This window comes from Mustela nigripes, chromosome 5 (assembly GCF_022355385.1).
Source record: "Mustela nigripes isolate SB6536 chromosome 5, MUSNIG.SB6536, whole genome shotgun sequence".
NCBI lineage: Eukaryota > Metazoa > Chordata > Mammalia > Carnivora > Mustelidae > Mustela > Mustela nigripes.
Window position 1 is genome coordinate 71,463,376 of NC_081561.1, and position 16,937 is coordinate 71,480,312.

Here is a 16,937-nt window from a genome sequence, read left to right on the forward strand (position 1 = left end):
CTTTATGGCTAAAATTCTTTATTCAGACTATTTTTTTAAAAAAAGATTTTATTTATTTATTTGACAGACAGGGATCACAAGTAGGCAGAGAGGCAGGCAGAGAGAGAGGAGAAAGCCCGTTCCCTGCTGAACAGAGAGCCCTGATTCGGGGCTTGATCCCAGGATCCTGGGACCATGACCTGAGCCGAAGGCAGAGGCTTTAACCCACTGAGCCACCCAGGTGCCCCTATTCTTTTTTTTTTTTTTTTTAATTTTTTAATTTATTTTTTATTTTTTTTTAAAGATTTTATTTATTTATTTGACAGAGAGAAATCACAAGTACACTGAGAGGCAGGCAGAGAGAGAGAGAGAAGGAAGCAGGCTCCCTGCTGAGCAGAGAGCCCGATGCGGGACTCGATCCCAGGAGACCTGAGATCATGACCTGAGCCGAAGGCAGCGGCTTAACCCACTGAGCCACCCAGGCGCCCGAGGTGCCCCTATTCTGACTCTTAAAAAGGAATAAAAATATGCAAAGATAAAACATACAATTTTCATTTTGCATATTTCCTACATTCATCACACTCAAACTAAACATTTTGAGCTAAATATAGCACATGTATCTATCTATCTATCTATCTATCTATCTATCATCTATCTATATATATATAAAAATATTTGATTGCACCTAAAACAGAATTCATGCGACCATTGGGAAGAAGAGTAAGCACTTTCATGCTTTACTTCATTGGTATGTTATTATCTCAATCCTTGATTAAAGATGAGACACCTTGGAGTTCACTGAATTGTAATGACCCTTTCTAAATATTATCTAAAGAGTTGGCTTTGCTATTTTGATTCTCTGGTTTTTAAAATTACCTGTTTATTAAGCTTTCTTATTTGATTTCTGATTGTTGGAAGGATATATTAGGTATGTAATCAGCTTTCCTGAATGACTGAAACAACAATCTACATAGGGGTAGATGACTAGAAAAAAACTTCTTAAAGTCTATTCTGTTTATTTCAATAATAAAATTTTGAGTTAAAATGCCAAAAGTAAGTTCAACTGGAGATAGTCATCAGTGACAAGGTGGGATGAATGTGAATGTGTAGGCAAAGGAGTAGGCAGAGCAAGAAAATCAAAGTGTCACCAAACACAGGATGTGTCACATTTCTGACCCCATTAATTTAAATTGCTAAGCAAAATAAATGCAACTCTTCTCATCTTCAAAGCACTTCATAAAAGAAAACAAAATTAAGTACCATAATACTAGGGTGATTCCTATTTTGCTGATGAAGAAACAGATGAGAAACTCTAATGGCCCTTCTAAGGCTGCAGCTGAGCTTTGACAAAACCAGGATTAAAGAAAGAGCTCCCTGCCCTGACTTCACCAGGGCACTTGTCTGCAAACCCTTACAGATGAATCATCCGGAGAGCTGGAGATCTGGTTGCCACATGGAAACAAGCGAGCATAGGATTTCTGAGAGTGCCTGGGGTTGTTCCTTCGGTTTGGGTAAAGCGCAGGGCAGCCGAAATTCAGCAGCACTGTCTGAAGTGAACACAGAATAAAACCCTGACAGGAACAAAGAGATGGTCACAGCATTTGCAGTGCCACCCCAGGATAATTCAAAACAAAGTAATAAAAGGAAATGTGATCTGTTTGGAGCGCTGCTCAGGAATTATAGGCTTTTGGTGCCCAAATCTCCTCCCTGAGGAGAGCTATCAGTTCTGAAAAATACACCCAGTTTTAGGAAGACTACGTTCCGAGACAGCTTTCTGACTAGATCTGTTGGAATCATTGATTTTTCCTTCAGACATTTTGCTATTAATTTGCAACGTGGAAATAAAATGGTTTGGGAACTCCATACACATTTTAGTTTAAGAAAAATTTTGTTTTATAACAAAAACTGGACAGTTTGTAGATGTTTGGCCACAGAGATGTTTCTGTGACTGTTAAAATTTCTGCCACCATAGACATAAAAAGGACACGGGGCCACGTGGTCTGAGCCAAAGACACCTCTTGGCCTCACTTCCTCAGCAGCCCCCAATCCATACATGAATGTGAAATGAATTACCTTTCAGTTCGAAACAAAGTAAAAATTTCAGAGCCTGAAAAAGTTGAACATTTAGCTTGGCTTCTTTCTGAATAAGGCATTTTCTAAGCAACATAGACCAGATCTCACATAAATGTCATTTACCCAGACTGCAGAGAGTAAAATTATCCATTAAGTAAATCACAGGCACTGTTAACATTTCCCTTGCTACAATATCCAGCAATGATTTAAAAAAGAAATTGCTGGTCTCAGAAGAAAGATGGCTGAGGTTATTGTAGAAGATGAGGGAGTGTTCCCTTGTGATCTGTAATATTTTCCTAAATTAACAACCAAAAAGATGTCAGGAGTAAGCAGGTCTGAGCCAGCATGGTACTGGTACAGGCTTATGAAATTTAAGGAAGGGACTTGTCGCATCATGATTTTCCCTCCCAAGCTACACACCCAGTGTCGGCATGCTCTCTCCCAAGGGGTTTCTTAAGCTCCCCTTATAGTTATTATTTAGAGAAGTAAATAAAGAAAGGTGGGAGAATATTTAACAGTTATTCCCACAATTTCTCTTTGTTAGCAAATATTTGGCTTTGAGGTTTAGTGTCCCTGTCTTTCCATTGAGAGATGCTCACTGAAGTCAGAGTTAAGAGTGTTGCCAGGAGGAGGAAGCCGTGGTGAGGAAAGCTAATTTTCTTTGCAGTGGCAAGCATTGAACGCATTGTAGATAGATTCTAGAACAAGCTGTTATTGCCTTGGACACAGGCCATGCCCCTTTGTGGGCACAAATCACATTGTGTTAATGGTGTATGAAGGTAAACAGCAAAGATCCAAGAAAGAAAGGGAGGGAAACAAACCTACAGGAATAGAACTCTGGCTTCCACTGTTAGATAGTCCCATGGAATGTCAGCCGGTGTTCATTGAAGGATGCCAGCAAGTACTTGCTGATGAATATTTTCCATACTAACTCCAAATCAGAGAAGTGATCTTGAAGGCATTTTGGTTGGTTTCTGCTGGTCACAAACTAAAATACGTAAGGTTCTGGGGAGTAGAAGAAGAGCACACTTAGGAGGAATTGGAATGAAGTCTGTAAGAAAGAAACAAAACAATGCTTTCCCAGTATGAAGAGACGAGTGGGAGGATGTGGTGGAACACCGGGGACACACCACTGATGATTTTGCCCAGGATCAGTTATATCCAGATGCAACAGAGCTGGCAAGCTTTCAGTGGATTACAAGGGATTGATCTGTCTATCCGTTTTCTAGACCAGGCTTTAATCAGTTAAATGAAAGCCTGAACCATTCGTACAAGAAGCATAGTACTGGGGGAAAAATAAAAAAAAAAAAAAAAAAAAAAAAAAAGGAAACACTGCACCAAAAGAGGGTATAATTGTTCATGTTTTCATTAATTGTGAAAGATGGAGGCTAATATTTTAGGCCATATTTTACAACCTAGAAACAGAAGAGCTCTGAAAAATGTTCTGATGGAGATTTCCATCCAAACGATCAATGCAATAGATCTAAATACCAGCTGTGAGAGAGATGATGGATACAGATACTTTTAACAGCACCTGCTGGTACGAAGGAACGTGCTGATCTGTTTTAAAACCAAGTACACAGGTTTGAATGGTGTGGATCCACTTATACGTGATTTTTTTTTTTTTTAATAGAGTACGATGCTGCCAATGTATTTCCTCTTCCTTATTATTTTCCCATAACATTTTCTTTTCTCTAGCCTACTTTATTGTACGAATACAGTATAGATTCATACAACATACAAAATGTGTGTTAATCAAGAGCTTATGGTATCGGTAAGGCTTTAGCTCAACAGTAGGCTCTTAGTAGTTACGTTTATGGGTGGGTCAAAAGTTTTATGTGGATATTTGACTACAGGGTCGTTGGCACCTCTAAGGGTCAGCTGTAAAACAAATAGGAATTTTACTCTTTTATTTCAAGGCCAGATCCAGCGATCGCCCTTTCTTCACGCTGTCCACTACCTTCTCACCTTGCTTCAGTGACTCCCTTCTCTGTGCTTCTTGGCCTTCCGCTGACCCTCTGGGATAGCATTTCTTCAACTTGTTTTGTAGTCAGATGTTTGTATGTGATTTTCCCTAATAGGCGATAAACTCTTTGAGGGTGAAGGACTTACCTTACTCCTTACTCTCTTTCTCTCTGTTCTCATTGTGCACCCAAGAGTTGCTAATAAATAGTTTCCAATTGAATTCATATACTGAATTTTATCAACTCACTTAGCACTAAATCATCTAAAATGTTTCAAAAATCACAATTGTTGGTTTTATACAGTCTGTCTTCTCTAATACCTAACTTGTATATCTCGTCTGGTTTCATTACATCTCTACAATAAAAAAATAAACTTTGTTCCTCTCATGTTTAGCTAAACAAACTAAAACATAAGAGGGAAAAATAAATGTTTCAAAGAAGGCTATTGAAAGAAGGATCAAATGTATATCAGAAATAGGATCCTAAAGTCCTTCTCAATAGTGTATACAAAATCCCAAGAATTGGGCTTTGCCTGAGCACCCTTAACTATCTGGGGTCTAACAGTATATAAAATGTTTAAGTAGCAGCTAGGCTATGGGTGGAGTATCTCATTGATAAATGGTGTTCAACACACACACAATATTAGAATCAAAAACTGTACAAGTGCCACTTACCTTTGACTCTTCAGAGAAGCTGTAGGCTACAACCAGGTTAAATGACTGAGGCACAGAGAGTTCCTAGCAAATTTGTGTCAAATTAAGTTGGAAGAAAAGACGGTCTTAAGGGGCAAGGTTCATGGACAGCTTTTATTTCCTTATTTTTTTCTTCTAATTTTGTTTTCTGGAAAACCTTTACTGGCTTCCTTAATAATTCTTTTGAAAAGTAGATGCATAGGGCACCTGGGTGACTCAGAGGGTTAAGTGTCTGCCTTTGGCTCAGGTCATGATCTCGGGCTCTTGGGATCAAGCCCCACGTTAGGCTCCTGGCTCGGTGAGGAGTCTGCTTTTCCCTTTTCCTCTGCCCCTCCCTGTTTATGCTCTCTCTCTCTATATCTCTCTGTCTCAAATGAATAAATAAAACCTTAAAAAAAAAGTAGGTGCAAAAAGATAACATAATATACAGGCTGAATATGAATTTTAAAATAATACTTAAATATTGTTAGTTCCAATGCAAACAGCTTAAATTTTTAAGAAAAAAACAAATAACTTTATAAAGGTCAAAGTGGATATCTTTTATTTTTGTGGGTCCAACTCCATTCCCCACTCTTTTCTGGTATCATATGCTGCTATTTCATTCCCGGGCTTAGGGCTTTATTTAGTTATTTAACAAACACTGCATTGTTCATAAGAGTAAATGAAACAAGATAGGATTGGGAGGGAGACAAACCATAAGTGACTCTTAATCTCACAAAACAAACTGAGGGTTGCTGGGGGGAGGGGGTTTGGGAGAAGGGAGTGGGATTATGGACATTTGGTGAGTGCTGTGAAGTGTGTAAACCTGGTGATTCACAGACCTGTACCCCTGGGGATAAAAATATATGTTTATAAAAAATAAAAAATTAAAAAAAATAGCAGAACCATTTTTCTTATAACTGGAAAATATATTGTATATATATCTATCAAAAATAACTTGTCATGGGGGCACCTGGGTGGCTCAGTGGGTTAAAGCCTCTGCCTTCAGCTCAGGTCATGATCCCAGGATCCTGGGATGGAGTCCCACATCGGGCTCTCAGCTCAGCAGGGAGCCTGCTTCCTCCTCTCTCTCTGCCTCACTCTGCCTACTTGTGATCTCTGTCAAATAAATAAATAAAATATTTTATAAAAAAATTTGAAAAAAAAAAAGAGTGCCATGCACTGTTCTAAGCATTTGAAAAAATTAACTTTATATCAACAACAACCCTATAAGATAGATAATATCATTATCCCAATTTGAGAAGAAATTGAAACATAGAGGGATTACATAACTTATCCAAAGTTACATATCTCATGAGAAAGGGAGCTGGAAGACAAGGCATCCTTAGTTACTGTGCTTTGTCCTATGAAGATTTATTTCGTTCAAGAAGTGTGCTAAACAGAAGCTGATGGTTTCTCTAACTCATCATGTTGTCTCTCCACTTAAACACTTGCCCTTTTCTAGCCCACACAAATGCATTTGTTATAAATACTTACTCTTGGTCCAGCTGCTTTGTTCTTTGTCTTTTGTTGATAGATATCAACTGAGTCGGACTGACACTTCCTAAGAGAAAGGGCTATTTCTTGTAACTTGCACTATGCAGTGTCCATCCTGCTTCTTAACAGATTCATCTGGAGACTAAAAAGTAATTCAACTCAACAAACATTTATCAAGTACCCATTAGATGAAATGCACAGTGATAAGTATGGAATTTATAACAGGAGCCATGTGCATACTACTAGCACATATTAATAGAAGATATTAGCACAGGGAAGCAAGGTAGATTGATGCCCTTTTGCTGGGAAGGCCTACAGGACTCTCTCCTACAGTAGCCCTGTGTGCACCTTCACATCTACTGGGAGCCAGCCACTCTATGAATGATGGTGTTTCAGGCTTGTGAGGCCTGGAAAGTGTTGCTTAGTGGGAGGCAGGCTTCTTGTCTTCTACTCGCATTTGGCAAAGATGCCTCATTATGTAAGACTGCCACTGTTTATCTGCACCATATTTATGGCTTTTACAGGGGTTAGTCTAAGGTTTGGCAGATATGGAGAAATATTTTATAAAGCAAGGCTTGTAGTGGGCAAGATCTCAAACTTTCTGGAGTATGTCTAAAGTACCTTTAAATTGTTGTTCATGCTAAGGTGATTTAATGCCTCCCCCTTCACCCCTCACTGGTCATATTCATCAGATTTAGATGAAAAGTAAACTCTTTAGGTCAGGGTACTATGACCACACTGTAATTTCCTAAGTTCAAAAAAAAAAAAAAAAATCAAAGTACATTTAGTTCCTCCTTGAAGCCTAACCAGCCTGAAGAATATTTAAGTTTATTTCATCTTTAGCAAACAGCTCCTAATCTTAAGAAAGTCCTCTCTCCACTGGCCAAACTGAATCCCATAATACCATTTTTAATGGCTTGTAGTTAACACCCTGATGCTTATGAATGGAAGATTTCATAAAGGTATGTTTGGGGAGATGTAGCGAAGTACCAAGTATCTACTCAGAATTAGTTCTTTATTCAATCATTATTATTTTATTGCTAGCTTCGTTGGACATTTATACCTAATAGGCACTACATAAATCCGGAAATTAGTAAAACAGAATCTCAACACAAAAGAGTGATCACTTTACATGTCTTTGTTCTACAGCTAATTTAATGTCCATGGGTGTTTAAGAATCATTTTATGAACAACTCCTGTGGTCTATTTCCAGTGCCACCTACCATATTATATACCTTAACATACATCAGACTTAGATTGTCTCCATCTGATTAAACATCTTAAAAAAAAAAGTAATTTAAGATTGTTTCTTAGTTCCAGTGTAGAAAAATAAATATTTCCATTTAAAGGAACTATGGTATATTAAAATACATAAGTTTTAAAAGTCTTATCAATTTTGTGGTGCTTTCTGCAAGCTAGTCTTAAAATAAAGATCAATCTTTTAGAATTTATTAGAAATCATGAAGCCCTTTCATCTGTGATAAAGAGATGAAAAAAGCTGACTTTAGTATACATATAGATATTCCTGAAAACTTCCCAATAAATCTTCCAGTTTAAAACTAAAATCACAACTTAAATATTTCCAAAGAGCTTCCTATTTGGAGGAAAAAAGGTGTCAATACTCTGGTAAAAAATCATCTTTTGAAATACCTGTTTTGTAAGATTATACTTTAGCAAAGGAAGATAAGCTTGTAGTACACAGTTTTATTAATTTGTAATTACTTGAAAACAAAGCAGTAAACAATAAATGATGTGAGTAACAACACAACTTACCAGGACAAATTAATTGTTTTCCTTAATGAACAAAATAGAATAAAGACTGGTTACCATTTGCAATTGAGTCTTCAAGACACAGTTATCAACAAGCTGATGAAGCCAAAGAAACATTTTAAGTGGTGTAAGCATAACCTCATTCAAAAGATTGCTTTAGTCTACTAAGACTAAACTTGACATACTAGTAGCTTTTGTTTGCACCACTGTCTTTCTACATAAAATTATAAACACGTCTCTCATGGTAGTATCTCTTGAAGATGTTTTCCAACACTTCATGGAATTGTAAATCTCATTATCTCCATGATTTCTTCTTTTGTTCATTGTCCATTTTTCACTCTCAATTTTACTCTCACTTTTCCTTCTGATTATGTTTGTGTTTTTCTTGTAGATAAAAAATGTCAGATAAATAAATGTGAGACATAGGTAGTCTCTTAGAATAAAAACAATTCTCAGGAACTAATGATGAGCTAGACTAACCTAATGATAGATGGAACAAAATCTAGGTTTCTGTTTGATTTTTGGGGCCTGGCAAAATTTACCCTCTTTATATCATTATATATATATATATGTTATTTTTAAAAAATTGCTTTATAAGTTTTTTTTTTTTAGCACAATCTTAAGTCAGATGCAGTTCTGTTAAATTCTAGGTTCCTAGCCCAAGAAGATGCAGTTAGTTTGCCATTTACTCAGTTGACAAGGATCAGTATTTCATTCCCTATATCGCGTTTTCTCTTCCCAAGCAAGTACTTGTGATTGGAGATAACAAATCAGTATGACATGGACTTCACACTTGTGGAGCTCAATCTAAGTGGAGGGGAGTAGGAGTAGGGACAAAGGCACTGCAATAGAGAAATCACACACACACATGCAAACATGAATGAAGGCAGTTATTGGGTACATATGGCAAAGTGACAACTCACACATGTGCACAACCAGTGCACAACAACATTATCCTCAAGATTACATTATCAAGATGCAAGGAGGGAAACTGTTTACGATGAACAAAAATCCAAAAGCCATAGTGTGTTACAAATCAAGCATGAAGTGCTAATATGCCATAATGATAAAAAAAGAATCAGAATATAAATGGAAATAGGACAATTAGAAGAAACCATGGGGTGATTGTTTCATGAGATTAAACTCTTCATCATGTTCAATGTAGGAGGTTCTTTATTATGCATTTATGACAGCCCAGTTTTGGGCTTAACAACTTAAGGGAGATTTAGAAGATTTTGAATGAGACATAAAGAAAAAACAAATATAGGTACATCCAAATATGAGAAAGTCTATGTGGTCAGAAATGCTTATATATATTGAAATTATTTGTATTAGATAGAGGATGAGGGCAACCGATACCTATAATTTAAAAATACATGAAAACTTGTAGTAAAGAATTCGTTCTCTGTAATATAATCAGAGCAGAGAAGAAACTCTTTCAGGTGGGTGCAGAAGACATGGGTGTTCCTCCTTAGGGAGAGTGTTCTGAGAGTGAGAGATAAGGGTGACCGGAGAAGCACAAGAGAAATTTAAGTGGAGAAAGTTCTGAGAGAAAAGGCTGAAATAACAACACTGTTTCAGCTGCAGGTGCCAAAGCTACACTTTGGTTCTCAAGCCTACACACCAGAGGACAGCTCATTGGGCCCCTCCTCCCCACCAGTGACAAGGCTGTCACGATATAAGTGACAATGAAATCGTTCTAGCCTGAGTGCAGATGTATCCATTTAGACGGACTGACTTAAGGATTCCGGGTTCCAGAGTTTTCCCAAGGACAGAAATGTGGGAGTGGGGGGTGAGGAGAGCAGTCTCATTTGAGGTTTAGTGAGAGATTCAATGTGTTTCCAGAGACACAATGAAATTGTGGTCCTGTCCACATGGTTCCTTTGTTTATAGCAGACCCCCATGGAGGCCTGGCCATGGTTGAGCAGGAGAGTAAATCTGAAACCTGAAAGTCTGAATTTCTATTGAAAGCGGACTTGAAAAAATTTCAAGTTAAAATAAAAACACAATGTGGGCCACAATAAAAATGTTTGCTGGGGCCAAGTCTGGTTCGTGGGGGTACCCATTTGTGATTTCTGGTTTAGACTCATTTCTGTTTTGAAGTGGGAGGATTGAACACATGACCCCTCATAGGGATTTGCAGCCAGATACATTTCCACAGCCTGTGACTCTTCCAAAGCCTTCTGAATCTTGACAAGTCATCAGCACTAGCTTTTATCCCTTTCACGATTGAATTCTGTTGGAGGAGAAGGGGAAGAGAAGTTTGATACCAGCTTCCTTAGAGCTGAGCTGATTTTGGGGGGCCAAAAGATAAATTCTATGGGGAGGGTAAGCAGCTGGGGTCATAACAACAGGGAGTAAATTTGGTTCTACCTTAGAAAAATCCGTGGACAAAGTCCTGACTGCCTTCAGGAGGTTGGGTTTGTGGCTTTCTGGATTCCATTGCAAGCTATGATTGCACAGTTCTGAGCTGTTTCTGATGGTGGATCTTACTTTCTGTCATTTTAAGTATTCTCTCCTACCCTTAAAAAACCTTCTCTTCTGGCTTCAAAAAAGAATTACTTACCTCCTCCACAAAGCCTCAAAAACTGAATACAAAGAAACTTTGCAACTCCTCCTACATGGACAATGAACCTTGAGTGTTTTGTCTATGGATTTTTAAAATCACTGGATTCACTAACATTCCCAAATGATGCAAGTCTCCACCACTAAAGGTTTAATTCATACCTAAAACGTTGCCATTATTTTGGGTAATGATATATAATTAAGTCTGCCGACTGTTCTCATGCTTCTCTATCAGTGATTCATGGCTCTTGTCGAAAAGCAGCTGCATATCAGTGCTCTTTTTGTTAAAGCCCTTGTTTGAAGTACCCAACAAACAGGGTTTTCTTGATTCATCAGATCATCCAGGTAGTTCACATGCTTTTGTAAAAACCTGAATCTATGCCAGTTTCCAGATAAACTCATCGCATTTTTTTCACTAAGTTTTTATCATGTTACTATAAAATATGATAAAAAATAACAACATAAGGCTGGTTTACACTAAATACATCTCTGACTGTATATTCCACAAAGTAACACTGTAGAAGACAGGCTGAGATCTGTGATCTCTTTCCCAAAGACAGGTATTGGTATCCTAATAGAGTCTCTCGCTTCTGGAAGAGAATGGATATATGGAGTGACTTGATCTTCTCAGTGCTTTTGTTACTGAAGAGTCTAAGAGCAAATGGCAGTTTCTCCTCACATAAACTGAAAGAATAACGGATGTCTATTCCTTGGGCAGCAGGCTAATTAATCAGATTAGTAGAACTCAAAAACTGAAGTCAATGTCTCCTCCTTTCTGGGCAACATCTGGACTTCTAGAGAGGGCAGCAAACCGGAGGACTTGTTCTAAGGGAAAGTGTTTACTAGCTTAGATTCTTAGTATGGAGTAAAAAAAAAAAAAAAAAAGCTATATAGAATTCAGATAACATAAATACGTTAGAAGAGTAATTTGACTCCTCACAATTTAGTGTAATGGCATACCAAAAAAAAAAATAAATAAATAAATAAAGGAAAATTACTTTGCTCTCTTCAAAAGGAATTTTTCAACTTCAAAAGTCCTTTCTGACCGTTCAATATGGATCTCACAAAACACAGCTGCTTTTCAAAATTACTGTCAGCGGCAAGACAGAGGTGTTTGTTTTCATAGATCTAGAAGTAGAAAGCAAAAAGGGAAAGTGTAGGGACTCACGTGGTTTTTCACTTGAGGGAAAAAAAGGGTTTGATCATGAAAGAGGGATCTGTTTTCCCTAGACCCTGGATAATTTCTTTCAGCTTTGACTTGATTTTTATAATGAATAGTTTAAACCCAAATTACAAGCTTGAATTGAGAGCTCTTAATCTACGATCCTTTTAGTCCTCGCAAGAAATAATTTTAGGGATTCATGTACTGTTGAAATTACTAGGCATATATTTTATTATGGTTAATCACAGCTACTATTAAGAGAAAGGTAGTAATACATGTTTTCCTCTGCTAAGATCAGCCAGTGAAACTGTGGTTCTCACACAGTTGCAATGTTCTCGCTAATTATCTAATCGCTGGGACAAAGACTGACAGAACCAGGCAGGTTGAGACCGCTCCTGTTGCAGAGTTCCAAATCAAAGTCAAGACTTTTGTAGACAATGTGACCTATTTATCATTAAATATGCTGAGTTATTCTAACTATTGCCAGTTTTGAGAGTCAGTGCTATTACTTCTCTGTTTGAATAAATGCTGTTAATTGAAACACAGGCAACAACATTCTCAGGGATGGGAAATGATATTCATGAGCATTCCCCTATAATCCTTTCTTTTATTATCATCTAGTTGCATCTGTCAACACATTTATTACTGTCACTGAGGTAATCCTTGCATTTCAAGAATATTCAAGTATTATTTGCATTTATTAGATGAGTTGAACCAGATACTACTAAATCAAAGGGCATCATCTGAACACAACTACTTCAGTGGCATAAACGACTTTGTTTTAAACAGACCTCTTCGTAGGTGTTTGTGGTTCTATATCCTATAACATATAAATGATATCCTAATAGTTTATGTGTTTCTGGACAGATTTTGGAATCTTTAATGCTTTTGGTATCTCTTCAGTAGCTTCTTTTTTGTCTCGTGGGAGTAAAACTTGATCAGTGCAGTGATTCTCAAACAGTAGTGTTCATAAGAATTGCCTGAGGAATGTGACAAAATGCGGATTCCAGGGCCCTCTCTGCTAATTCAGTACATCTCTGTGGGGACCCAGGAAATGGTACTTTTCACACATACCCTGGGTGAACCTGACACAGGTGGCTCACACACAGCATCTCGCTTTACCCTAATCGAATGACAGTCCCAGATGAAGAAGAATGATTGGATTTATTTCTTTACTTTATGATTTCCTGGAGCTTACTATGTTAAGCTTTGGTTTACTTTGTTTCCATAGGATAGAAATTTATTATTTGTAAAATGCTTGGAGGTTGTAAGTTTGAACAGGTGGTGAAAATTTCCCAGTGCAGCAGATCCACACCGTGGTCAGTCTCTGTCTTGTGCCCATGAAACCTCCAGTTTGTCATTTATGGAAGATAGTTTAAGAGCATCCCTCTGTTAAGCCAACATGGTGTGATGACTAGGTGGCTCAGTCGGTTAAGCATCTGTCTTCGCCTCAAGTCACGATCCCAGGGTCTTGGGATCAAGCCCCATATCGGGCTCCTTGATGCAGGGAGCCTGCTTCTCCCTCTGCCTGCCACTCCCCCTGCTTGTGCTCTATCTCTGCTAACAAGTAAATTAAAAAAAAGAGAGAGAGAGAGAGAAAGAGAAAGAGAAAGACCAGCACAGTAGCAGAAAGAACACTGGAGCAGGAATTAGGTCTGGCTATGCTTTAATTGTGACTTTAGCAGTAGCTGGCTTGTTTTGGCATTTAGAAATAGGAAAAATTAATAAATGTCTCTGATAACCCTAAAAGATCATTGAATATACCAAACAAGATAATGTACATACAAGTAACTTACAAACAGTACTTTGCTATACAGTTATAATAATGACACATGAACACTGAACACAGACAGAAGCAACTTATTGAAGACTTCATTTAGAGAGTCTATAATTTCTAAGGACTTGTTGAACAGAGCGGTCTTACGGGGAACATGTGGGAGCTCCTGATTTGGAAAAAACTACACATAAACAATCAAAAAGTAATTGTGTGGGAGACAGAGAAGTGTTTCCCTGTGACTATTTCTTAGGAATAAACTCACATAGTGTTTATATACCTAGGGGGAGTGTGTTATTGGAAAGCTGGACTCAATGTGATCATGATTCTTATTTGGGAAAAACAAGAGGTAAGTAGATGACCGTGATATTACACTTTCCTTTCTCTTTCCTGGGCCTCAGCCACAATGTAGCTCTAACTGTGCTCTCTTCTTCCCCCCTGCCCTCTCCTCCCCCTCTCCCTTCTCCTCTCTGTCCCTTTCTAGGTCCTCCTCCTCCCTCCTTCTCTTTCGTCCCCTTCTCCTCCTCCTTCTTCTTCTTAGTCTTTTTCTTCTTCCTCTCCTTCCTGTAGAGTAGGAAAATCTTGTAGGGCACAGGTTACTTTGTGTCACCCTGCCCCCCAAACTCACACGTTGAAATCTAACCCCCAGTGTGATGGTATTAGGAGGTGGGGACTGGAAGATGATTAGGTCATGAGGCTGGAGCCCTCCCAAATGATATTAGTGTCCTTATAAAAGAGACTTCAGAGAATCCCCCGCCCCCCCAATTTGGTCATCTGAGTATAGAGCAAAAAGACAGCTGTCTATGAACCTGTAAGTGACTCCTCACCAGACACTGAATCTGTTGGTGCCTTGACCCTGGTCTTCCAGCCTCCAGAATTCTGGGAAATAACTTTCTGTTGTTTATAAGCCACCCAGTCTATAGTCTACTATTGTAGCAGTCTGAATGGATGAAGACAGCCTGCCTGATAGTAAGGGGTATTCCTGAGCAGAGTGGCCTCTGGAACAGAACGGAGTTTGTACATCACTATGAGTTGCCAGCAATATCATACTTTTGGCGTGTAAAAACCTTTTCTCAGAAGTATCAGTAGCCATGACTTGAGTACATATGGAAGCAGCATCTTTGGACAATTTTAAGTTATTCATATAGCCCTTGAAAACAGAGAGAACTGATTGCAATAACCATAAATCTATAATTTGCCGAGGACAACTTTTCATTCCTGGAGAGAATAAAAATAAAAATATGAGTGGCAAATCTTTATCAATTTTTCTTTTGCCTAAAAATGTGGTATTTATTTATTTATTTTATTATTATTATTATTATTATTTTTATTATTACGATGACTTTACAATCATCTAAAACCTTTGTCTTTGTACTTAGTAAATAATTGAATTGGGGTATTGAACTACTTAAATTTGGAGGGAGAAGACTGAGATTATATTAAGGGAAATACATGCTAAAATTTCGTTAAATTTAAGTCCGGCACATAAATGCACTGAATAATGAACTTGCACACAGAATTCATTTGAATTTCAAGATTAAAAAATGATAATTAGCTAGAAGATATGTGTAACTGCCAAATAAGACAGACAGTCTTTGATGCAGTTTTCTTTGGATGAAACATAACCAGCATAATAGCCAGTAGTGTATAATGAAAAAGTCTGGGAAATGTTGTCTAACCACATATGAAAATAGGTGCTGGCATTGCAGACAAGGAGATTCATTTTTTACTGAAGAAATGCTCTCTATAGAACTGTTGCCCAGTTCTTTCCAACTCATCTTTATCCCAATACCTTGGGATCACGACCTAAGCTGGAGGCAGATGCTTAATGAACGGAGCCACCCAGGCATCCCTAGGGTCTAATTTTCAACTAATTTTTGATTACTCTCAAGTGTTCCATTTCCAGACTAGGTGTAAAAGTCTGTCATGGGTTGAAAATGCTTGACTTCATCTTTCTGTACGTCACTTTTAAAAGGAAGAAACGTGTATGACGACGATGCCATTGTAGGTGATGAAGGTTCATGAGAAAGTAATTTCCAAGGCCTATTTTGGGTCACTTACAGATTCAATCCACCTCCTTCAACTAAAGAAACTGGGTTGAAACTATTGCAAGAGATTATTGATATCTGGCAAGATGACATAGTTTAAGAATGATTAAGAAAAGTTTATCTTTAGATTAATTTGTCATATCTTTGAAAGGAAGGACTTTATCTCCCATTTCCCCCCATCTTTCTTAAGCCTGTCAAAGTGCAGTACACTGTCTGGCAACCAGGCTCTGACACTCAGGAGCATCAATCAAAGAAGCAAAACCACTAGGAAATATAAACACATACAATAAATGATTTATTGTAGGGATTTGATCTTCTCAAATAATTGTGGTTGCTCTTGTTTCTGTGTCTGGTGCTAGAGTTTGAAGTTCACATGGCAGGCAGTCAGGAAGGATGGGTGATTATGAAGTTGGGAAAGCAAGGAAAAGCTTGAGCCTATGAAGCTAAGCCAGAAACCACAAGGAAGGACTGGGAACTCTTGTCAACCTCTCTCTGCCTTCCAACTTCCAACTTCTAGGATGAAGCCATTTTACAAGAGAAACTGGGGCCCTTTGAGAGCTGAACAGGGACTTGTCCCAGAAGTGAGAGAAACTGAATCAGAAGACCTAGCAGGAGCGAAAGGTGTTGAGGGCCCAGGTATGAACTCCTGCCAGCTATGCAAGTCAGCAGAGAAGTGGCAATGTGTGTGAAACGCAACAGTGCCTTGTTTCCTGCACCCAGTTCTTGAGGAATATGTTGGCCCTTTGATTTCTACCTTCCAAATATTTTGTAAAGACTTTCCTATGGCCCATGTTAACTATGAACTATGTAGGGAAGGCAGTTCTAAGAACTGAAGTTCTAGCTTAATTAAATTAGCACAATACAAATCTATCATAGTTTAACCTTAGTTAGCTTGGCATCCAAATATGTCTCTTTTGATTACACTTAATTTCCAAAAAAAGACGATGAAAAAAATCTTACCTCCACCTAAGTTAACACAAATATCCCTTACACAGCTAGAAACACTAATGCTCCCCTCTAATAAAGGTATAAAATCCTTTATTTATCTTTCAGTGATTTTTATTTCTTTCCTAAATGAATCACATTCCCCCTTTCATATAAAGTAACATAAATATTGAGCTATCATGTTAACTACTATTCATTCCCAGTGGTTCTAGGCCCTAAGTATTCTTGCCTATGTCAGATTGTTGTTGTTTTTTTTTATCTCCTTGGAAGCTTTAGGAGTCATCCCAGGAGATCTTACATTCCAGGAATACTATTCTTTCACTTTATTGTACAGTAGTAATGCATTTCCCCTAGATTTTAGGGTCAATCATTTCATCTGGTACTTGTTGATTCTTTTAGGTAAGAAGAATTAAGAAATGATAAAAGTCTCATTTTCTAGTTTAATAGAATTATTGCTGCGTCTCACTGGTAGAAGCTTTCTTTCCTTGG